Here is a 25,059-nt window from a genome sequence, read left to right on the forward strand (position 1 = left end):
ATGAGACAACAGATGTCCCTATTGATATTGGTGAGTACTAATGACCTTGTGATATAAATCACGTGTAACTTACTACTACCTTCGAAGAATTATAAGCTGGATTTCTCGACCGTCCAAGTGTCTGTTGTCATAGATGAGACAACAGATGTCCCTATTGATATTGGTGAGTACTAATGACCTTGTGATATAAATCACGTGTAACTTACTACTACCTTCGAAGAATTATAAGTTGGATTTCTCGACCGTCCAAGTATCTGTTGTCATAGATGAGACAACAGATGTCCCTATTGATATTGGTGAGTACTAATGACCTTGTGATATAAATCACGTGTAACTTACTACTACCTTCGAAGAATTATAAGCTGGATTTCTCGACCGTCCAAGTGTCTGTTGTCATAGATGAGACAACAGATGTCCCTATTGATATTGGTGAGTACTAAACTGTCAAATTTGTCAGCAGTTATTAACCCTTTGGCACGACAATCGCTCCAATCACCGCCGGACAATGTGCAATAAATCATTCCCGTTTTAATAATATCATTATTGCTCAGCGGGAATGAATCACATATTCGTATTTACGTAGGTAATTATATATCATTAGTAAAAAAATGTTTAATGTATACATACATAAGTATGTACATTTGTATAAATATTTAAATAATACAAATATTTATTCAATTTACTTCTTTTACAGTACATACAGGCCTTTTGCAATAAAAGCAATATTTTTCCAGCAACCAAAATCATACATATAACTTTCTTTTCAGTACCCAAAAATTATTGAGAAAGCATATATTATTTAATAGTACAAGGTACACACACACACACACACACATACACACATATTTAAGAACTAATACGTCAAAGTAAGCAGCTAACAATACGTAAAATTTTCAGGAGGGCCATTTAAATCGCTTTTGCTTGGCAAGAAAATAAACATCAATGCAGTTAGTCATTTTTAACAAGTCAATATATTGTGCTTCCATATTTTAAATCTCTTTGGGATTTTGTCAGGGCAATATTAAGCTCAGGCACAATCAGGTATGTCAAATACTTGAAAGCGGCCGGGTCAGGAGTCGTAATAATCGTCGGGTATGTATGAGGAGATGCATGAATGTAGAAGAGGCAAAGAATGTTTGCAAGGACAGAGTGGTGTGGCGTTCGATTCTCTCTGCCTACCCCTGCGGGGAAGCGGCGTGATGGTTAGTTAGTTAGTTAGTTAGTTATATTAAGCTAGTAGGATATCAAATATTCAATAATCACGTTTTTGTAAAAAATGCACATAGTCTCCTGTATGACTACGACATATTTGATAAAATTCATGTATATAATGTTAATAGCGTTCAAGAAAATTATTCTACGAGTAGTAATAAAATTATAGTTACGTGTAAAATGAAAATAAGCAAGGAAAATAATATTTTTATTTTTTTTGAACGGTACGAATTGAACAACTTGAATATTATATAGTAACGTTTCCTAATTTCCTCACGATGTTTCAGTCAGAGAAATATAGAAGACCTTTTTTAAGTTCGTAATAACAATTAAAAAACCTGCTGTTGGATAGTTGGCGTCGATACATTTTACCATGAAGATGACCCATTAAACGGTTCTTAAAATGTAACAGCATACGAAAAAACGTTTGGTTAGGTTAGATCGGTATTCCGCAAAGTGTGTGCCACGGCACACTGGTGTACCGTGGTGATTAGTTGGTGTGCCGCGGAAAAAAGTTTAGTTTTGTGATGATAACACACCTAGAAAAAGCTAAAAACTACGCGACCGAGGCGCTTTATTGGGCGAAGAACGTGCGAATTGGGATCTTCGACTCTGACTACTATTAAATAAATAAAAAAAAAGAGAACGCCTGAGAACGATCAACGTCGAGAGCAGCCTTATTAGCAATTGTTCCAAATTTTTATCACCTATGCTCAGTCAAATAGGCTCTCAATTCCCATTCCCATTGAACATAATATGTTATATGTTTTCAGATTATATTAATTTTAATTTTACAATAATATTAATTAAATTTAGTTTTTTCTTTGGTGTACCTTTATAATTTCTTGATTTGTAGGTCTTAAATAGAAAAGTTTGCGGAACACTGGGTTAGGTCACGATTTCGTTGCAAGTTTTAAAATAAGTAGATTATTATTGTTTTTATTAAACTTGTAGAGAGTGTTCAGGTTACCTTTACGATATTAGATGCATTCCTAGTAATTTATGAATAGTTTTCTTCTTTATGTATCGTGTCGGGTTCCTCCGACATCACTTGTGACTATCACTTGTGAGAAAGTGTCCCTTGACTATTACTTGTGAGAAAGTGCCCCTATTTTGGGCAGTCCAAAATAGCCCCTCGACGTTTCGTACTCCTGTTCACTCGTGTATATTATGTAGCCAGGAGATCTGCCTTCTTCTGACCCTCGATCTTTTCTTTGATGATCAGTTGCAGTAGCTTGTACTTTTTTCCTCTGAGCACATGTCCCAAATAGGACACCTTCCGTGTATTAATAGTAAACACTAATATTTATTTATTTATTGGTACTTACGCCTGAAAGTCTTTTACATGCACAATATAATGAAATAATTTAATATTATTTTTGCCATCTCATCAAAGATGAAGAAGAATATGGAAGTCTGGGCGTTTACGGGGCTAACGACCGTCATAGGCTGGTTTAAGTGATCACTTTACACATGTGTAACATTCACCGATTCTACCCATTATTGACAACCACACTACTCAAATTCTTTGAAGTTCTATATATATGAACCAATTTTAAAACATTATTCTTGAATCACTAGAACTTCACTAGAGACTTCACATCTATTTGTGAGATGTTACACCTGTGTAAAGTGATCACTCAAACCAGCCTATGATGGTCGTCAACCCCGTAAATGCCCAGATTTCCATATTCTTCTTCATGTTTTATGAGATGTCAAAAAATAATATGAAAATAACTCCAGTAATTAGAGATAATCCAGATTTTGTGAACAAGTATCTGGACACACTCAAAATGTTGTAAATAATTTAAAAATATTAGAGCAATATAATGCATCGTAAGTACACATATTAAAGTACATGACATAATATAAAATATATAAAGAAAGGTGAAAAGAGTTAGCATATCATAATAAGATTAATACAAATAAAGTGTTGAAAAAATTTCAAGCGAAGCTATCGTAAAAATATTATCTTCACATGTCGTGTAAATTTGGAGACGTCAGACATTATTAATACACTTTTAAAATTGTTAGTCATGGGGTTGAAAATTATTTCATTTGCTAGTTTATAGTTTTTCAATTAGGACCGGTAAAAAATGCAAATCAAAATGTCTGTGTCGCGTCATACGCCCTGAACAAATATTATAATTAAGTCGGCATGCGATTTATTTTGACAGGTGTTTCGCAAATGTCGAATTTTATGCAACCTCCGTTGAACGAAATATTAAAACCATATTGTAAGGTAGTCTGTTATGGTATTACACACATATTACGTATGAGTGCGTAGTTTCATATGTAAAAGGCGGATATTTCAAATGAGCCGATGTTTGTACTGGAATATTTTCAATATATTTTATTCGTTAATTAATTATGGCACACTTATTAAAAATAATCACTACCTGAACGGTTATAGTGTGCTTTTTACAAAATAATCGAATGATAATGATTACTGAAGCATGGAGTTGGCGAAAGAAGGATTAAAGTAGGCTTAATGCAGTCGAAGTGCGGATATTTTATTTTATTATTATTAATACCTATGGAAACACGCCTATTTTTCAAGAAATTAATCTGCCTCCTTAGTGTAATGGTAAGCACGCTCGGCTACAGCACTGGAGGTCCCGGTTTCGATTCCCAGGGTGGAGGTTAATATAAGTAACCTATATAATGACAAGTTAATATAAGTGATTTTTTACTACAATATTTATCAATATTACTCTGGACTGGTACTTGAAACGGAGGGCTTATCACCTTTCCTTCATGTGTTAACAATCAAGATAACACTCTATTTATATAATGCAGTGCCCTATGCACCTTCGGGTGTGGATAAGATTTTATTTAATGAATTCGTAAATATTAAATAATTTTTAATTTTGGATATTATTATCTTTTATTTTTATTTTAAAGCCAAAATACATGGATCTAAGTCTGTTGACAATGTCAAAAGCTAAACTTTATGATATGGTTTCTTACTGAAAAATCCCAGTTTTTTTAGTCTTTTTGTAAAACGATAATTGTTTAGCAATCTTAAATTGGCAAGTAATAAATACTAAATAAATATTTAAGCATTGAGTCACACGAAGTTAAAAAAGTTTATCAATAATTGAACAGTACTCAATGTTTACAATCTAAATTGGAAAATCCAGCCATACTAAATATTATGTGTTTTTGGAAAAACCGTTGTGTTCATTAAAAATTAACAAAAAAAATAGGTGCAAAGGTATTGCAAAAGTTTAAAATTATAATTAAAAAGATGATTTGATGACACAATATTTAAAATAATGTGAGTAATGAATTTGCGGAAATAAGGCTATAAGATAGGTTTTAAAATAATACTTTTGACATTAGACCAATATAAAATTGTATGTACTTGTACTTACCAACTATAGAACTTCCAAGAATTTGAGTAGGGTGGTTGTCAATAATGGGTAGAATTGGTGAATGTTACACGTGTGTAAAGTGATCACTTAAACCAGCCTATGACGGTCGTCAGCCCCGTAAATGCCCAGATTTCCATATTCTTCTCTATCTTTGATGAGATGTCAAAAAATAATATGGACATACTTATCTTCAAAATATTCAAAAATTGGTCACAAAATAATTGTTTTGACTTCTGCAAAATAAAAATGCAGTGTGGTGCTTTTGATTTTATACCTTTTACATTCTTTACTCCTTTCAGCCTGTCAGCCCCATAAATGCCCAGACTTTCATATTCTTCTTCACCGTTAGTGAGATGTCAAAAAATAATATCATTTTATTTAATGATTTCGCATGATTTGTTTTAAATTTAACAGTAAAATTAAATTCTCGCTATTATGTTAATTTGTGTTATAAACCGCTCACGTTCCGTTGTCAGTCGTCACTTGAAAGTAGTAACAATCAGATCTAACCGGAGTATTGTGGATCCAGTGGGCAGCATCACCTGCTTGTGAGAATATTGTATGCAGGTGAGTCGGGCGGGTAGAGTTCATCCTAGGCGTTAGGTGAGCCAATATCAACAAATTCATTTAAACAAAATATGACGGTCTTAGTTTATAGATTCGATATTTAATTTGTAAAACTCCATTAAAATTTATAAATTAAATGTTAAAATCAAACACCAGTTTTTTGAGTCTACTAAATTGTGATTATTGTTATAAAAACACGTAAAAACAAAAATTATGATTTCGCTATTGTTGTCACAAATTTAATTTGTATGTATTTTTTAACAATAAAATAAAGTTATTATTATTTGATTTAAAGGGAACTTTGACTAATCTTTGAGCTATATATAAAAATAGCAAATCGAAAAATTTAAATTGAAAATACATATTTATGAAATAAAACGATTACTTTATGTTAGACCGTTTCAGAAAGTTTAATAAAATAATAACTAATATATTTTGTATGTTAAAAGCATTGTTAACTTTGCGGTAAAGTAATATGTTACCCCTTTTATCATTTATCGTTCACTTTGTGTAATATCATTCATTTTAATTAGTGTCGCATACACTGAGACCAGAATTTAAGGGATTGAGTACCCTCTACCACAAATAAGTTAATATTTTACAAAAAATCAAATATTCTCTTAATAACGAAATATTTTATTAATATTATACTTGAAATACTTGTGTTTATAATGAAAACACGGCTATTTCTTAAGTAAAAACCGTCTTCCTTTTAAAAATGAATGTTTTCGATATTTCACTGATTTTACTTATAATTTTATTCGTTTACTTTTCGGGAAAACTTTTTCCAGTAGTGTATTTATTGCACATGTTATAAACTTGTTATACTTTTTTTCCACCCTGCTTATCACGAACTAATTAAAGTACCAAGAGACCTTCAAGAAAACCAAGAATGTAATATTATTCTAATTGTTGTAACATCGTGCTATCAAGGTATTCCTCAGTTGAAGCGGTTGAATGTTATCAAATAAAGGGTAAATTCTTTACAATGGATATGTTTGTAAATAAATGACAAGCGAACTTAAAATACAGGTATAAACACTCATAGTGATATAAACTATCGACATTTGAATAGCTTAACTGATAAGATAAAGAAAAATAACTGGTATGTAAGAAATGTTATGGGAACGTTCTTTATTAATTACTTTTTTTAAATTTTACCTTTAAGTGACTACGGTTTTTCCCTTTTAATTGAACGCTTACGCTCGTTTTTAATGTTAAAAATAACTTCAAAGCATAATTTGTATATTATTATTAATACAAATAAATCACATGAATTAAGGTAAAGTTAATCGATATAATTGTTTTAAAATATTTGATGTAAAATCGTGATAAAAATTGATGTTTTAGTTTCTAATCTTAAAAGTTTTTTTTTTCAATTTAAACTTGTATCATTGTTGTGTTTTGTTTTTAATTTAATGTGTCTTATTTTATTTGTGTTACCATATTTTGTTGATTTTCCCTTTTAATATTTTTTGAGGGATTGAATGTTGTTACTGCTAACGGTACCGGAACACTTGTCATTGGGAAGACGAAAACGCGCAAATAAAGACAATCTTTTATTTATTAAAAAATCACACAGTTATAAGTGTAAAATAACAAAATTACACCAATATATCGACAATTATAAAACACAAGGGGCGAGAAGAACAAAGAGACACCAATATGAAAACAGAGCGAGCGCGGCGTATACACGTTTCGAATCTTATTTAATCTGAGCACACAAATATTTGTCCGCCACCCCTTAAATACTATTTTAAAGGCGTTGCATGGGGTGGGGACAGTATTTGTAACATTTAAAACTTACTGAACTGCGTCTCTTTGTTCTTCTCGCGTACATTTATTAATACTATTTTTAATACATAATTATTCTGTAAAATACACAAATTTTGGCCGAAACACTCCCCTCCGTGAAACCAATCGGTTTCACCAAACGGTTCCCTTACTTAAATACACTCGAGTATTATCGATAAATATTTCAAAATATGTAGGTGACAGATAACACAAAAATTAGAAATCACATTATCATTAACAAAAATTTTAAAATAATGCCTTCCTTCACAAATAAGGGTCCGTATACACGATAAATCAACTTCAGGGAGGCTCTCTTCTCCGAATACTTGTCAAAAAATATATCTCCTGTTTCTAGAGCTAAATATGTGGATAAACAAAAGTCATAAATTATACTAATACTGATGGATATATCGAGACGTTTTAAATTTCGTCGCCAATTCTGACGTTTTCATGCCTCACGTCTCATGCCTCACGTCGCCCTTTTTAGGGCTAAAGAAAACATACTTCACTTGAATTATAGGTCCAGTGTTATTTGACGCGCCACGTGTCACATGACACGTTATCTCCCCGATTCATAGAATAACAAACGAAACCCATTTCGCCCATTTAACTAAATGCAGGCCTCGTCAACCCAAGTTGATGGCCAGATGTGAAATGAAAGTACACATTGAACCAACAAAAAATATGTGTAAAGTATAAACATCGTTATCAATTTTACCAATCAAAATTATTAATAAAGACACATAATCAAACAATATTACCAATTCTATTTTTAAACAAAACCAATTTTATCAATGGCTACTCAGTGTGAGATTTGAGTTTCGTTTCACCGTTATATATGCATTTTATGTAATTACAAAAACTTGATTGGTCTTGATAACCCAAACACGATTTAAAATACATTCCGATGAACCCGATCATACAAAAAATACATTCGTCTTACATGACCGCGGGCCGCGAGTTGGCCACCCTTGCTTTAAGGGATCTGTTATTTGTTTTAAGTCAACATAAATCGTCATCACACTCTTAAATTTAGACCTTTTTTCTTATCTCTATATTATTTTAAAATATTATTGAAATACAATTCAGGATAAAAAAATAAAAAAAAAACTTTGCTTTTACTTTAAGGAAATTTATGAAGGTATTTATTGGTATAATACTTTGCCGAGTGGAATTTTTACCTACTTAAGTATCCTTTCCCATATTTCAATGAGGTTAATGGCGCGCTGAGTAACTAATCGATATCATTTACAGTCATCTATATTTCGCACAGTTTTGTAATTCTATAATATGATTTTAAAACAAATTTTATACCGATTAACAAATGTAACATTACTAAAGTGACTTTACTTAGTCGATCAAATTTTATAAGAGTAAACACGGTCAGCGCTTCTAGTGGCTGCCCGGATGACGGCAGCGGCACAGCTTGTCGCTCCATCGGCGTCATTATAAATCTCCGCCCCAGCGGTGGCGGCACAGTTTCCTTCCCAAACGGAGGCGAAGGCGGTGGCACATTTTTCTGCCCATTCAGTGGCAGCAAAGGTTGCGGCTCCATGGGCGGCCTTACACATTTATCCCCCGAGGGCGGCATTACAAAATGCGGCTCCGAGGTCGGCATTACACATTGCGGTCCCAAGGACGGCAATACAGGTTGCGGCCAGGAGGGCGGCATTATAAATTTCCGCCCAAGCGGTGGCGGCTTTAAACATTGCTCCCCCGAGGGCGGCAATAAACACTGCTCCCCCGAGGGCTGAATTACACATTGCGCCCCCGATGGGGGCATTACACTTTGCGGCCCCGATGACGGCACTACACATTGCTCCCCCGAGGGCGGCATTACAAAATGCGGCCCCGAGATCGGCATTACACATTGCGGTCCCAAGGACGGCAATACAGGTTGCGGCCAGGAGGGCGGCATTATAAATTTCCGCCCCAGATCAGGCGGCACAAGTTGCTGCCCACTTGCTGGCAGCGCATAGTATTCAGACAGCACAGGTTGCCGCCCTAGCGGCGGCGAAGGCAGCAGGACAGGTTCCCGCTCCATTGGTGGCACCACAAGTTGCTGTCCACTTGGTGACAGCACAGGTTGCCGCCCTAGCGGCGGCGAAGGCAGCGGGACAGGTTCCCGCTCCATTGGTGGCACCACAAGTTGCTGTCCACTCGGTGACAGCACAGGTTGCCGCCCTAGCGGCGGCGAAGGCAGCGGGACAGGTTCCCGCTCCATTGGTGGCACCACAAGTTGCTGTCCACTCGGTGACAGCACAGGTTGCCGCCCTAGCGGCGGCGAAGGCAGCGGAACTGTTTTCCGCCCCATTGGTGGTGCCACAAGTTGCTGCCCACTCGCTGGCAGCAGCGGGTACTCAGACGGCAGCAGTAGATGGTTCACAGATATCAGCGGCGAAGGTTGCACAGACCGCGGCGGGGACTGACCTGAGCTGCACAGATCCGCCCGTTGTGAAATTTGATGCAGGGCAGATCGTTCAGATGTTCTTGATGACACTTTCATCAAAAGTTGACAGTGAAGTTCTTCCGCTTCCAATGCCTTTTCTTCTGCCGCCACTCGTGCATTTTCAACATCCGCCCTTTCTTTTGCGAGTCTTGCTCTCTGCCTGGCGATCCTCACTTTACCCGCAGAATACTCCATTCGCGCCTTCATGGACCACGCACTCCAACATATGCTGGTGGTCACTGAAGTAGTCCTATTGGCTTCCATAGTGTTCCAGATCCGGTTCGAAGGACCAATTTGTTACTGCTAACGGTACCGGAACACTTGTCATTGGGAAGACGAAAACGCGCAAATAAAGACAATCTTTTATTTATTAAAAAATCACACAGTTATAAGTCTAAAATAACAAAATTACACCAATATATCGACAATTATAAAACACAAGGGGCGAAAAGAACAAAGAGACACCAATATGAAAACAGAGCGAGCGCGGCGTATACACGTTTCGAATCTTATTTAATCTGAGCACACAAATATTTGTCCGCCACCCCTTAAATACTATTTTAAAGGCGTTGCATGGGGTGGGGACAGTATTTGTAACATTTAAAACTTACTGAACTGCGTCTCTTTGTTCTTCTCGCGTACATTTATTAATACTATTTTTAATACATAATTATTCTGTAAAATACACAAATTTTGGCCGAAACAAATGTAATAAAAGGTCACTGATGTTACAGCTCCACGAAGTTTTCCGATATTATTTTTACCACATTTCTACAATATTTTATGTATAAAACTCAGTATGGGATTATATTCAATTAAATATAATCCCTTAACCTTGTAGGTATAAATGTTTTATATGAAATCGTGAAATAAATCAATATTTATATGAAATACAATATTTCTCGAATCGTTGTCCATATACTAATTACTCAATATCAAAAATCAAACAGCATTTTATTAGTTTTCGTAATATTAGTACTCACCAATGCCAACGTTAATAAAGTGCTTTGTTAAGAGAGTTCGAAATGTAGAATTTTCAACTCTTACCTCATGAATGACATATTTAAAAATATATTTCCAATATTAATTTTTTTATTGTATCCATAGTCGAAAATCGAGAAAAACTTGGCATGATCAATATCATCAAACAATTGAAAGGAAATATGTAGATAGGACAGAAGTCGGAATAATCGACGGGTATATCTGAAAAGATGCATGTATGTGGAAAAGGCGAAAAAAGTGCGAGTGTTATGTTATTTCATCCGTCCTATCTACATCTGGAGGATATGGCATTATGGCTAAATAGTTACTTCTAACACAATAAACGTTATTTCTATATGAAAAAATATTATTATAGAAATGTTTTTAACGTTAATATTTTTAAAGCTGTAGGCTAGTGAAATTAGTTTTTAAGGAATGAATTATTTATAAATAAATTTATGAATATATCGCTCATTTGGTGCAACAATGTCGTTATTAAGAAATATTACATGAGATGCCATTCAGACGTTGTTGTAGCAACAGAAATGGGGACATTTTACTCAGTTCTACAATGACACTCGCGCCATCTCGCAGCATTTCACCACAAAACCAATTCTGTCGATGTTTCTCCCGATGTAAAAAGTCTTTACGCACATTTTTAACATATTATGCTTATTTAAAAAAAAGTGTAATTACGTGATTGTTGCACCAAATGAGCGATATCACCATTCGTGATTAAATACTTTAAAAACGTGTATAAAGAAATACGCACTATGCTGTGATTTAGTACTCTTTAAATACTCTTTAAGCAATTTATAAGTAAAGGATTAGAATTAATTAATAAATAATGTTTACAGATATATCATTGTACAAAGTAGGCACAAAGTAAAGGTCTTGTTATTTCCCCCTCTTTCGTATACCTGTGATAAGTTTGTTTGAATACCAAACACTTGAAAAACTTTTATTTGAAAATTTAATCTCATGTCAATATAATAACCCCATATGTCTGTAAACCCATAATAACGTACATCTTTATTGATAGAAGTATTAAACGTCTTCATTCTACAAACATTTTATGCTGAAGTATTCATAAAAAGAGATATGTATCCATATATGGACTTACATATTATAAGGGTGTTTGGGGCACAATTGTCAGATTTGTAAAAATATGTGCATTGGGTTTTATAACGAATATTTTAAAATGGACTATGGTTTACTGTGTTGACATTATTTTGTCAACAATAAGTATTTTTTCGATTTTCGTGGATAATTCCATGCTTGTAACTAATTCATTATAATGCAGGGGCGTGCATTCCATATACGCAGAAAAAACAATGCATTCCCGGCTCTTTTCGAGTGCCCTATATGAACCCAACCAGTACTTACCCTACCTTCTAAGCAGTGCCTACCTTGCCTTACTACTTACCTCAAATGTCTTACCCTGATTAAAAACTCTATGCCGGCCACTGCTTTTATATATCTATGTATAAAAGTATCTTGCACATAAAAGTATTTGATAAAATATTGGACCAAAAATCAAAAACATATTTAGTTCACTATTGTAGGTTTTTAGATTTTACAATCCTTTAAAAAAATAGTTAGTAAAAGTCATTCATTCATTTATTCATATGTGGAACATGTGGAGTCTACAAACTGGCTTCAGCCTTTTCATTCGATTCCACACGTCCAATCTATCTCAACACATCTTTCTTTTTTTAAATTTTTAAATAAATATATAACATTAAATTTTAAAAAAAGAGTCACTGTTAAGTATTTAGTGACCATTAGTGGATCTGCAACGATGTCTGTAATCTTATTAATGTTATTCCATCTTCTTTTTACGTCCACAGTGATTTAAATTGCTGAAACAATGGACTTTTCCCCGGTCAAAGATGTCGAGCTGTTTGCGAGTATCGCGTGCTGGTTTTTTCTGCCAACAGCAGACATGACCACCCCAAGGTCTGAAGTCACGTCATGAACCATCTGGAATACTTGAGAAGCAAAAAATCTTAGAATTACATTACTGAACCAGATCATTGAACGACGGCCAGACAATAGAAATTCACGATTTTTTTTCAGGACTGGATTCAGAAAAGTTGAGAACATTCCATGAGTGTATTTTTGAAGTGAGGCGGTGATTCGACTGTCGATAATTGGACATGAGTTAAGAGTGAAATTTCAAGGACGTGTCACGTTGATAAGGCGCTTTTCGTTACATGACAGAGACGAAAGATGTAACGTAGAGTGGAGAAAGAGAGCTACATATCCGACAAAATAAGATAGTGTCGCACATGCGCTCGTTATATATGTACACTAGACGTTTAACCCCTAAGTACTATATATCAAGATATAAATTTTAGCTGCTCAACAGAGACGAAGCATCTATTTTTGTAGGAAATAAGAATATATTATTTTAATGTTTTAAAGACTTACGACGCTGCGACGTGACATTGGATAAATATTTTATAACGCGAAGAATGCTAAACGTTACATAGTGTACAAAGTGACCACTTAAGCCAGCCAGTACCAGGTGTTGAAGCCCTGGGAATTCACAGATTTCCATATTCCCTCAGTATACAAAATAGATGCTTCGTCCATATTAAAACATGTTTTTAAACCAAAATATATAGATTTTTATAACAACCACAAAAGAAAACAATAATCCATTTTTTAAACCGAATAAGAACTAACGTTATAGTACAATAATTGTTTAACTGTTTAATTTAAGTTTATTTTCGGATAAAAAAAAATGTACTTAAAAAAATGTGTTTTATACATCGGTATTTTTTTTAATATCTTACTTTATTAACAGATAAGCATGGTTTGACTAAAAAAGTCATACCTTTGTGAGGGTGTCGAGTGTAACGGATTTTAATGGCAAATGTAATCCGATTCTGACAAGTTATGAGTATTATTTAAACATTTTAATGCCTAAAACACACTTTAAATAATACATTATCCGAGTATTATTGCAATGTAAAATATGTGTTTTAGGCTGTAATATGTTTTTCCTTTAATCGATTTTTAACTTAATCATCACAGACTAGAAAAATTCTTAAAATGCATAAGTATATCATAGTATATTGTTAGTAAAAAAATATACATATTTAACTCCAGCAGCACGATAACACCAGTTCAAACCGACTGAGATTTTATGTTGCGCAAAATTTTTATTATTTATTTACATGATTTTTCTTAGAACACTTAAACCTGTTAATTACGTGTCACGGGTATTCTTTAAAAAAAGTCAAGTCGTAAACTTACTGCAATTATTTCCTTTGCGAATTGTACGCATTATACGTATAACATTATCTGTATCTACTATATGCATCTAGATGCTTTTAAATAAATATATTTAACAGTTTTTTAAATGTGTCCGAGAATACTTCACAAATCTGGGTTTCTCCAATTAGGAGTTATTATACATTTGTGACGTTTCAACATATGGTAGATGAAAAATAATATGTATGTCTGAGTATTTACAGGGCCTACGACCTGTCATAGGTTGGTTAAGTAATCACTTTATATATGTGTAACATTCACCATTCTACCCATGATTGACAACCACACTACTCAAAATTTTAATGATGAAACGAAAATAGCATATAACCAATTTGAGAATAAAATACGGTACGCCTCCGTAGTATAGTGGATAGCCCATTTATCTACTGTACCAACAGAAGGTCTTGGATTTGATTCCTAGGGAGGATTAAAAAATATGTATTTTTTTCACTTTAATATTTATTTCATCTTATAATATTGATTCAATTTGATACAGTTCCCTATGCACAATTGGGTGCGGATAAAGGCCAACAGTAGTTCTATATAGAACAAACATAAAAAATAAGATTTTTTTAAAAACTTTGGAAGTGGCAAACTAATAATTTTTTAATATTAAAAAAACTAAAATAATAATTCTTTGACGAACTAAAAATGTCTAATTTTTGCATTCTTCCTTCCTTAAATCATATTTTCAACACTCACTGATTTGTTGTATTATAATTCATGCTTCGATTCTACTTATCAAATGATTTGTTTAAAAAAATAACGAGGACAAGTTCCCGTAAAACAAAACTTAATTAAATGTTCAAGAGACATTTCTCATTGCAGAATGCGAAAAGTCTCTTAATCAGAAAATAAAAGTAGATAGTTTCTGTATGAAGGTAAGTATGAAAGCGGTTTGACCTTAGCTTTAGGTCAAAAGCACAAAAAGCTGTGCGTGCGGTGTTTTTAGTCCGTGAAGAATTACCAAAAGTCCGAGGGAGGGAAAATGTCGTTCAATGAACTCGGCGAGTAACTATCGACCACCATAAGAATATACCAAGATTATTTATATAAATTATTCATTTATATATTTGAAAAAAAAGGAGAATGTCTGTGGAATATTTATGTTATATTTATATCTGATCTCACGTGGGGTTCGTTCATTAACCGCTGTCGATTAATCTTTTCTTTCCAAGCAATCATTTATCTTTTAAATATGACCATTTTATTATTTTAATAACCATTTGCTTACTATGATTAAGCAAATATTATTTAGAAATATTTTTTATTCAATAAATAAATAATCAACGTAATGTTCACTTTTAAAAAATGCCTTCTTCTGATTGGATTGACGCAGTGCTATTTTGATCCTTAATTACACGAATCAAGATTGTAAGACCGGTGTTTCACGTGTTTAAACAATATTAGAATAAAATAACTACTAAGAATTTAGTTTTTTTTCCATATGAATTTTATTTGACCAGCAACTGGGTTTCGTCGTAACCGACTGGTGATGTCAGTAACGACGAAACCCGGTGGCTGGTCAATTTAAATTCATGTGGAAAAAACTACATGGTTATTATTTTATTCTATAAATTGCAGTTCTACCAAGAAATGTCAGTTCCACCAATTTAATAAAATATATTTAATAAATGAGACGAATTAAAAAAAAAAACTTTGTGTGTTATTTCTATTCATTTTTTGATTTATGTATGTTGAATATATCCATGAAGTATTAAGTAAGATTCTAGTTAGACAATTTTCAAAGTGTATTTATTATAAACACTTAAGAGCCTAACGTTATAAAGGATATTGTATATTTTGTAGAACTTCATATTTATTCTTGGAATATTCAAATCAACTAATTTTAGAAGACTCAAATCAGTTTTTGATTGAAATATTTTTGAGTATTTTAAAGGTAGAGAGAGACAATTTCGACAGATATTAATAAAACTTATTTCTGAGTAGACAAGTGTTATGATTTAAAAAAAACAATATCACTACTGACTGAGCGACTCTTATGACTCTCATCAGCGATACTTGTGAATTTGGTTAGTTTCATTGGAAAATATTGAGTTTGGGAATCAATACATAAAACGTATTGACAGAATTGCTACATAAATAATATTTCCTACAAAAAAAGTAATATTTTTTAAATTTTTGTTTCAGGTAAGCACCCAGCATTAATATACGATGTATCTACAAATCATAAAACCTTTTTAAGACTGACAAAGGTATGTTTTTTTTTTAAATATCATACGTTGATATTGGAAATACAAGTATAACCACTAAACTAATTATATATTTAGCCATGTTATGTTATGTTATGCAGAGCAAACCTTCTAAATGATCTTTGAAGTACCTACATATTTGAATTTTTTTTAAAACATTAAAATATTTTACAGTTATGTGAAGTCACAACAAAAATAGAAATCAAGTGTACTCTCGAAAACATGAAATTTAAGTGGTGAAAGCATTTTATTTATCACGTCAATGGACTTAAAATATTTTTGCTCTGAAAAAAAAGGAGTTTAAAGTGAAATACATTTTAGCAGCTATCAAGTAGCGCACTATCCGCCACGAGCAATGTTAGGTATTGCGTGTATTGCGCAATGTTAAGTATACGTTCAACAGATAGCGCTGCCATTGAGAAAAAAATCTATCAATAACAACAACAAAAAACCTTTCACGTGTAATATAAATCGGAGGAACTTGAGGAGATTCAAGGTTTTGAACAAACAAATATTTTTATTTTTATTTTTATAGTGTCTCGTGCATTGAACGTGTTCCTTAGACTTGCCGCATTGAAAAAGTAGTATTGAGCAATTAGTCGTGACTCTTTTGCGAACATCGGTGATTTTAAAGATCCGTTGTTACGAAACCCGATTCTTTAGATTAGTATTCAATACGCAAATCAATCGCGATGATCAAAATTTTCACCATGGCTCGTTTTCTAAGAGTCATTTCTTGTGCGTGTTGCTGTACTCTGTACGCGGTGTTGCGAAAGAAAATACACATTCGAAATTAATAAAATAAAACTAAAAAATTATAAGTAAAAAAGTAAATTATTTATTGATTTGGCGTTTAATTTGTAGAACTCCATTTGAATTTATGTATAAATTTTAAATTAAACACAAATTTTTTGAGTCTTCTAAGTTGTATTTTATTAACAAAAACACCTAAAAAATTATACTGTGATAATTGTTTCGCCTTGTTAGGGCATTATCAAACGAATGTGAAGATCAAATGGACTACGGTCCTTATGTAGCTATACAATTCTTAATAGATAAAAAAAGTAAATGTTCGTTCAATACAAATTCTTTTCTTCGTAAGTAACAATCTGTGTGATGATTGGTTTGCTTTTTTCATGGTAAGTTTTCGACCTCCTCTATCCTCCAATTGTCTCATCAATTCGGTGTACCCGCTACAACATAAGTAAGAAATAATTTGGTCCATGTAGATTAAGCGGTGTCGTCCCCTATAGTTTAAGCCTTTGCACATGCCTTCCAAAATCGTCAGAAGCAGGCCTGGGTGTCTTATGGCCTATATTATGGCCTATCCATACATAAAGTAGTGAGGAGTTATGTTCTCTCTGCCTACCCCTGAGAGGAAGCGGTGTGATGTTTAGATAATAATTTAGTTTGAATTTCATTTGTTGGGAAAAAAACGGTACTTTTATCGTTGCCTTTAATTTTATACGTATGATGAAATAAAGGGTATTCAAAACAATACTGTAGCATTTAAATCTTGATGTCTGGTATGTCATCATGTTCTATTTATATGTTATCTCACATCTAATACAATGGATAACTTAATAAATATAGAATTCTCAAAGCATACATGGTTTTATAACACCGTGTGTTTTGTATACAGTGACACTGTCAAAAGCACGTGGTTTCTGAGCTAGAAATCAAGGTCTCTCAAGGAAATTGTTGTTTACAATAGCTGACACCCAAAGGGCAGGAGTTGTTTGATGACTTCCCTTTTTATACGGTGGTGCAATGTAACTTACATACATACTGGCCTCGCGTAAGCTCGTAGCCGTGATACGATTTGCGTAAGAAGTCATTATCAGATAGAGAGGTTGTGTGTAATATTTTTGTCTCTAAGGTCGTTGTAATTGTGACCTTAGTAATAATATTATATGTTACGTTTTCCCCGGCTTTATCAGAGCGTTAATGTGAATTTTTGAGACGTTTATATTGTTTGTACATGCAGCAAAGTTAATTGAAACAAAAACCATTTTTTCAGTTAAAATAAGAAGTTTTTAGTACAAAAACGTGATGATTTAGATATAAAAATTAAACACGTGTATTAGATTACTTATTGAGTTTATTTATGTAAACATGACTAGTTTCGAGAATAACAGATGTTTTCATCAGCAGTAGGAAATGCGAGCTGTATTTTTACAAGTATTTTAACAAATTTGTATTTACATTCGGCGATGAGAACATCTGTAGGTCACAAAACTAGTCGTGTTTACTTTAATAATCTCAAAAAGTGTTAAAATGTTATTGTTTTTTATATATTCAATTCAAATGAATATAATTTTGTTTTACAAAAATCGTCTGAAGGTCTAAACATGAGAATAAAATAACTAAGGGTTTAAAAATGAGAGAATAAAAGTTGAGAAACACCAAGTCAAACTAAAGTCAATCGGATAAAAACTTTACTCATATTAACTTTCTAAATGCTCATAAATAAAAAATTTTGTAAACAATTTAATGTTTATTTATATTCCACCAATTCCGATGAAATTAATCCCCTAATAGTAGTCATTAAGGGTATTTAGCGTCAGTTAGCATCTTTCACACGGAAAATTCATTTAACCTTAAAAAATAATTCTTAATGACTGCGGAGTTATTATTGCGGGTTACTTGATTAGGTGTAAAATTTTATTTATGAGGTTTTCGACAAGGGAGAAGTTGATAGGTCGAAAGCACGCAAAAATACTGCGGCATTCGGAATTTTGTGGGGTTAAGATTCTCTTACTTGATTTAATCTACCGAAATTCCGCACGACTGCGAAGGCATTAAGTCGGGTTTTTACACCCTCTAACAAAGTAATAACTCACAGTTTCACGATATTTCGCAACGAGGGTAGGTAAATGCCAAGGTTTATACAAAATACATACGTAAATATTGATGTGCTGCCTTACAAAAATGTCAGCTTTGTTTGACGATTTTACGACATTTTGGTATCTGAAGAATTAATAATAAATCTAAATGGAGATAAGATATCTGTTTCTTACAAAAGCCTCAGAGTCAGAAAGGTATATCAATCTATAAACAGCCTCCACATTGTAGTGGGTACCGCATTTCGCTACTATGCTGAAGGTCCCGGGTTCGATTCCTAGGGGGAGTCAAAAAATTAAAAAAAAAAATCTTTGCTATTTATGTATCACTACCCTGAACTGGTACCTGAAGCCTAATGTTATACAAATGATTAAATTTACATTTCATCGGTTTGATGCTGCACCTTTTTCACAATTGGATGTATTTGACAATAAATTGTGGCAATATTGATATAATAATATCTTTATTACAAGAATCTTCATCATTAAATCTTTAACTTCGTATTTTTCTAAATCATCATGGAATTCAATTATTTGCTATTTGGTGCATTATATTATAATATTTCCATTTCGAGAAAAAAATGTTGTTAGTAAAAACAAATCGTATATGGTATTTAAATATAAAAAAGCACATAAAATGTGTAGTTTTAATTGTAGTAGTAAGTGTAAATAGTGCTATGGTAGTGAAGGGTAGTATTTTTTTGTAATAGTGTAAATAGTGCTATGGTAGTGAAGGGTAGTATTTTTTGCATGCTGTGGTAGTGATTGTCTTGACGAAGAGACGTCTTGTCTTGACGGTAGACATAAAAATCTCGGTGAGTGGTTTACTAACATTTTTGTAAAAAAAATATAAAAGTGAAAATGACTAACCACAAATTAAATGCTTTAAATATTAATAATATTGAGAATATGATAATTTAAATTTTTTACATAAGTAACATACGTACTATAAGTTTTTTATGCAATTAAGAATAAGCAAAAATTTACATTTATCTTGTAGTCTTTTGATAAGAAACTGACGCAGGTATTATTAGCTTTGGAAACATTTCTCATGTCACGTGAAAATTGTTTAGCAAACGTCAGTTAAACGTTGGTTCACTTTTTCTTTGTCGAAGAGAAAGTACGAGTACAGTCGGTTTGAGGTTTACGAACGTGCTTTTTTATTTACTTTTGTACTTACTTGCCATTTACATATGTTCAGATCATTGTTACTTATGTATAGCAACAGTAACTTACCTTTCAAATATATGTAATATTTTCCCCATAAGTTTTATATTTTGTAAAAATTAATAATCATTATTTAATAATAGTATATGAGATTCAATGCTAAAAGTCAAATAAAAAAATAATGCGAGTTTCAAATAAGCATTAACTATAAAACTAAGAAAGAAGTGTTGAGATAGTTTGGACATGTGGAAGTGAGGAAAGAATAGTGAAAAATATATATGGGGAATGTAGTTGGAAATAGGAGCAGAGGAAGACAGTGGAAAACTTGGCATGATCAAGTGTTTCATTTACTTGGGCATAGTCAGGTCATAAATCGTAATAAGAGGTGAGTATGTATGAGGAGATGCATCCTTCAATCTTCAAGCATATGGAAGAGACGAAGATTGTTCCAATAAAAGAGTATTGTGACGATCTTTTTTCTCTGTTCACCCCTGTGGGGAAGCGGTGTGATGGATGGTTAGTCAATTGATGGTTAGTCAATGGTTAGTCAACTGACAATAAATATGGGAGTCGAACACTGCAATGTAACGTTCCGAACATTTTTAATTCGTTGCCGACGGATGTTATAGGTCAAAATAAAGGAATGGGTGATCTAGAGTTAATTTTATGAAAATTGTAAAATAGTTTATATTCTTAATTTTTTCTCTCTTTTTTGTGTGGGTTAAAAACAATAAAAATGTATGTAAAAAGTACCTACTCCACCGACAAGACACACAAGGTGGCTTGATAGGTTCACTGCAATTTTAAAAAATACATATATTTAAAATTGTTCTTCAAATAAATTTATACAATTTATGTTTAAAATAAAAATTAAGATGGCGGTATATAATGGAAGTATAGGAGTCGGAGAAATCGGCGGGTGGGGAGATGCCTGAATGTGGAAGAGACAAAGATTGTGAAAAACAGATTAGTGTGGCGTTTTTTCTTTTGTCTACCCCTGTGGGGAAGCGGCGTGATGCTTAGTTAATTAGTTATAAAATGAGTTGTTTAATGATGATAAGTTTTCTTTACATGCATAACTGTGCCTATGTTGAAAATTCTCCTCAATATTCACCGCCATGTTTATCATCATGTGATGGCATTGAGATAAGCGTCATTAATATTAAACAGCTCACATAACAGCCAGATGACCGGAAACGGTATAATCCCAGGAAGTTAAAGGAAACCATTGTAATGCATTGGTAAAAACTGAATCAGTAGCAAAATACCACATGTATTGTACAATGTACAAACGTCATAATAAGATAATCGTTTGTACCTACGTAGCAAAATGCTCTTAGCGTGTCTAACAACCAGAAAATATATGATAAAATAATAAAATCAACAAGGCTTAATCGTACAATTTACCACAAACAATTTAAAATATATATTTTTAACATCTCAACACAGATGAAGAAGGGTATGGACGACTGGGTATATAAATAGCTTATGAAATGTCATACGCTGGTTAATTGATCACTTTAGATACGCGCAGCATTCACCATTTTATCCATGATTGACAACCACATTACTCACATTTTTGTCTATAATCAAATTTATCGATTATCTAGGTGTTCTGAAAATTTTGGTATTCATTGGTATTTACAGGGTTTTTGACCTGTCATAAGGTGGGTAAGTAATTACTTTAAACATGTGCAACATTTACCATTCCACCCTTGATTGACAACCACGCTATTAAATTTTTTGTCTAGAATCAAATTTATCTAGGAGTTACGAAAATGTGAGTTGTGTGGATCACTTAACCACCCTTTGACAGGTCAAAAGCCTTGTTAATACCCAGATTTCATCATTCTTCTTCGTGTTCATGTTGAGATGTCTAAAAAAAGAAATTTCCTACCAGCTAGTTTCTTTATCAACAGCTACGGTTTGCTTATGTACCAATTATTTAATAAAGGTGATTTTAATGTTAAAATATATATTTTTTAAAACGGAATCTAAAATCCAAGTTGTAGTCCCGTGGTTAGTGTCACGGACTCTTCAGTCAGAATTTCTCGGTTCGAACCCACTCTACCACAATTTGATACCTATTTCTAATAATGAGCCACTTAGGCTCACAGAAATAGTCTAAAATTTAAAAAAAATGTGTTAATAATAAAACAAATATTTCTCTTTAAAAAAAAGTTAAAAATGAAAAATAATATATCTCATTGCCCCGAGAGTTAATGAATATTTTATTCATAATTTATCAGATTTCAAGTGAATATTCCTCGATACTTTATGTTAATTAAAATAGAAATTAAAAAAATATAGGGGGAGGGTAGCTTCTTTCAATGGTATACTCGCAATTAATTTGGAAATATCAAGTAACAATGGATTATGTACCCACTTTTATATTGATAATTGGTGAAAGTTTATAATTATCAAAACATATACACTGTCTATACTGCCCAAACACTATGCGTAATACATGAACGACCTAACGCAACAATTCCAGATGCGAGCGTTACAATATTCTCATAACAGAGAGTGTACCTATATCAATTTCTTGTATCGGCATATCCGCATGAGAGACCACCTTCGGTTATGGATAGTCGAAGTACTTACCTAACGCACTACCTCTGGATTGTGAAGTCACTTTCTCAAGTTCAATGGTACAGTGAATTGCAACATTACCTATTACTGCTAACAATATACAGGTAGGTACTAACACTATTCAATTCTCGATCTTTCATGGGTAAACCATTGACGGATTACAAATGAACACGATTTCTATTTTAATTCAATAAATGTACAACATTTTTAATTTAAGTTTTACTTAGTAAATACCACTATTTCTTAAAATCTATTGTGGCACGTATTTCGAAGCATTCGGCATCATTTTCAAACACTGTACGTAAAGCTAATTCAAAATTTTTGAGCTGTTTCTTATTTATATTTATTTATTATTTTATCAGTGGGAACAAAAACAATAGGGGAGAGGCTTTAGACATTGTCATATTGTTAATTACAGGTTTATTATTTAAACCAACTTTGAATTTTAAATCGTAAATTAACTTTTTATCTTAAGTGAATAAAGTGATGTAAATTTATAAAATAACTCCTAAGTGGAAAAAATCCAGATTTGTGAACAGGTATCAAAACACACTTAAAATGTTGGGATTATAATATTTTTATGATATTGTTCAAATATAATTTAGGGATAATATGTACCACGCAGTGGATTTACCCCCCTTCAAAGTTTCGTTAAGCATTAGTGGTTCATCTTCAAGGTGAAGTTATTGTGAGATATATAGAGTGATAGTTATTATTGTAAGGACTTTGATTGACGTCCAATTTAAGTATTGAGTGATTCATATACTAATTTACTTTTTTCAAAACTCAATTTTTCTTATTACATTATACAGAGAAAAAAAAGTTTATAATTACAAACATGTCTGACTTTTCTTATACTGGCGTTAATGTCTTCTGTATTAAAACCCAGTGAAAACTTTTGCATTTTTGACACCTTAAGATAGACGAAGAAGAATATGGAAGTCTGGGCATTTACAGGGCTGACGGCCTGTTATAGGCCATTTAAGTGATTACTTTACACACGTATAATATTCACCAATCTAATCATGATTGAAATTCTCACTTCTCAAATTTTGGAATTCATATATATTTACTCCATTTCATGACGTTCCGCGACTCAGATCACAACAGCCATCTATGACTGGATTTAGAAAGTTTTTATTAAGCAGAAACCCTATTACTTCTTCATCTATGTTGAGATGTCAAAAATGTAAAATAACTCCTATGTGGAGAAACTTAGTTTTTTTGACAAGACTCTACAAAACTGTTTAGACTCCACGTCATTTTTTAAATATTTTTAATTAAGAATTTCGACACACAACGACGTCATAATCATATGAACGGCCGTGATAGTTTAAGAAATTTAATCTATAATTTATTTATCTCGATTTTTTCATTGATTTCAATCAGGCTTGTTATCATTTGATTTCATTAAAACGACTGATAAATGATAATAATTAGATAAAGACAGGTGTTTATTTTGAAAAAATTATAAAATTTCATAATCAAAAAAGGACGATTTCTTAAAAATCAAAAATGCTTTTTTTTCAAAAAAGTTTTTGAACAAAATTTATGACGAAATTTGAAAAACTTAAATTGTTCACTTTACATGATATGTTTGCATATAAAATAATTTTCTGTGTGGATCGTATTTTATAACTAAAAAAATATAAAAAGATTATAAATGAACTAAAAATGTTAAAAAGAAAAGGGTATTGATAGTGAATTTAAAAATATATATTTTACAATGACAATTTATATACCACCTTTTTCGTCAAGTTCATAGGAAGCAACTACACCTTTTTGTCATCTGAAACTTTAAAATGCCTTGTAAAAATAAATTTTATTATGCAAAAATGTACTCAGAGCTAGAAAAAAAACATGTAAATGTCATTTGTTATTTTGATAATATGGAATAATAAAATGACTGAACAGATTGAAAATTTAAATAAAACTTAATTTGAATGATTAAATAAACAATAAAAAATAAGGACATTTTAACAAATTAAATAAAACACAAACTTTTTTCAAACTATGTATTTTAATTTTGAGACTATTTTTCCAACCGGTTTCGTCAAAAACCTTATCTTCTTCAGTGGTGGATAGATACTAGAGGGTAGATAGATACTTCAAGAATAGATAACAGATCTCTGAAAAAGATAAAGTATTAGTTAAAAACGGTTGGAAAAATTGTACCAACATAAAAATGGTTATAAAATGTTCGTGTTCAATTTGTTTTAACAGAGCTAATAAAATGTACCAGAAAGTAGAAAAAAATATTGAACATAAAAATTAAATAAATAAAACCTTTATTTATAAACTTATTATGTCGTAAAATTTCATTTGAATTGTGACCTTTCTGTCAACTTCAAATGAGTCATTTCATGATATGAGCTGATTTTCCCAATGAGACATTTTCATTTATTTATGCAAACAATATATTATCGATCAACGGCTGGTGTTAGTGAACTGTACGAAATATTACTATAAAACAGGTTAATACTAACGACTTTTCAATCGAAGGCAACACACTGATATCAGATGTCAATCCTCACAGAATATTTTATTAAAGTTCTTTTGATACAATCTAAAGTAAATATTTT

The 25,059-nt window shown here is 32.3% G+C and overlaps 1 protein-coding gene across 1 annotated transcript in view; it reads left to right on the forward strand.

Annotated features, from left to right (window-relative positions):
• The window catches only part of LOC148308483 (uncharacterized), a 237,574-nt gene that overhangs the window by 12,234 nt on the left and 200,281 nt on the right, over positions 1-25,059 (forward strand). The gene's annotated exons all lie outside the window — the stretch shown is intronic.

This window comes from Brachycentrus maculatus, unplaced genomic scaffold, assembly GCF_059751285.1.
Source record: "Brachycentrus maculatus isolate JH-2025_06_01 unplaced genomic scaffold, ASM5975128v1 h1tg000162l, whole genome shotgun sequence".
NCBI lineage: Eukaryota > Metazoa > Arthropoda > Insecta > Trichoptera > Brachycentridae > Brachycentrus > Brachycentrus maculatus.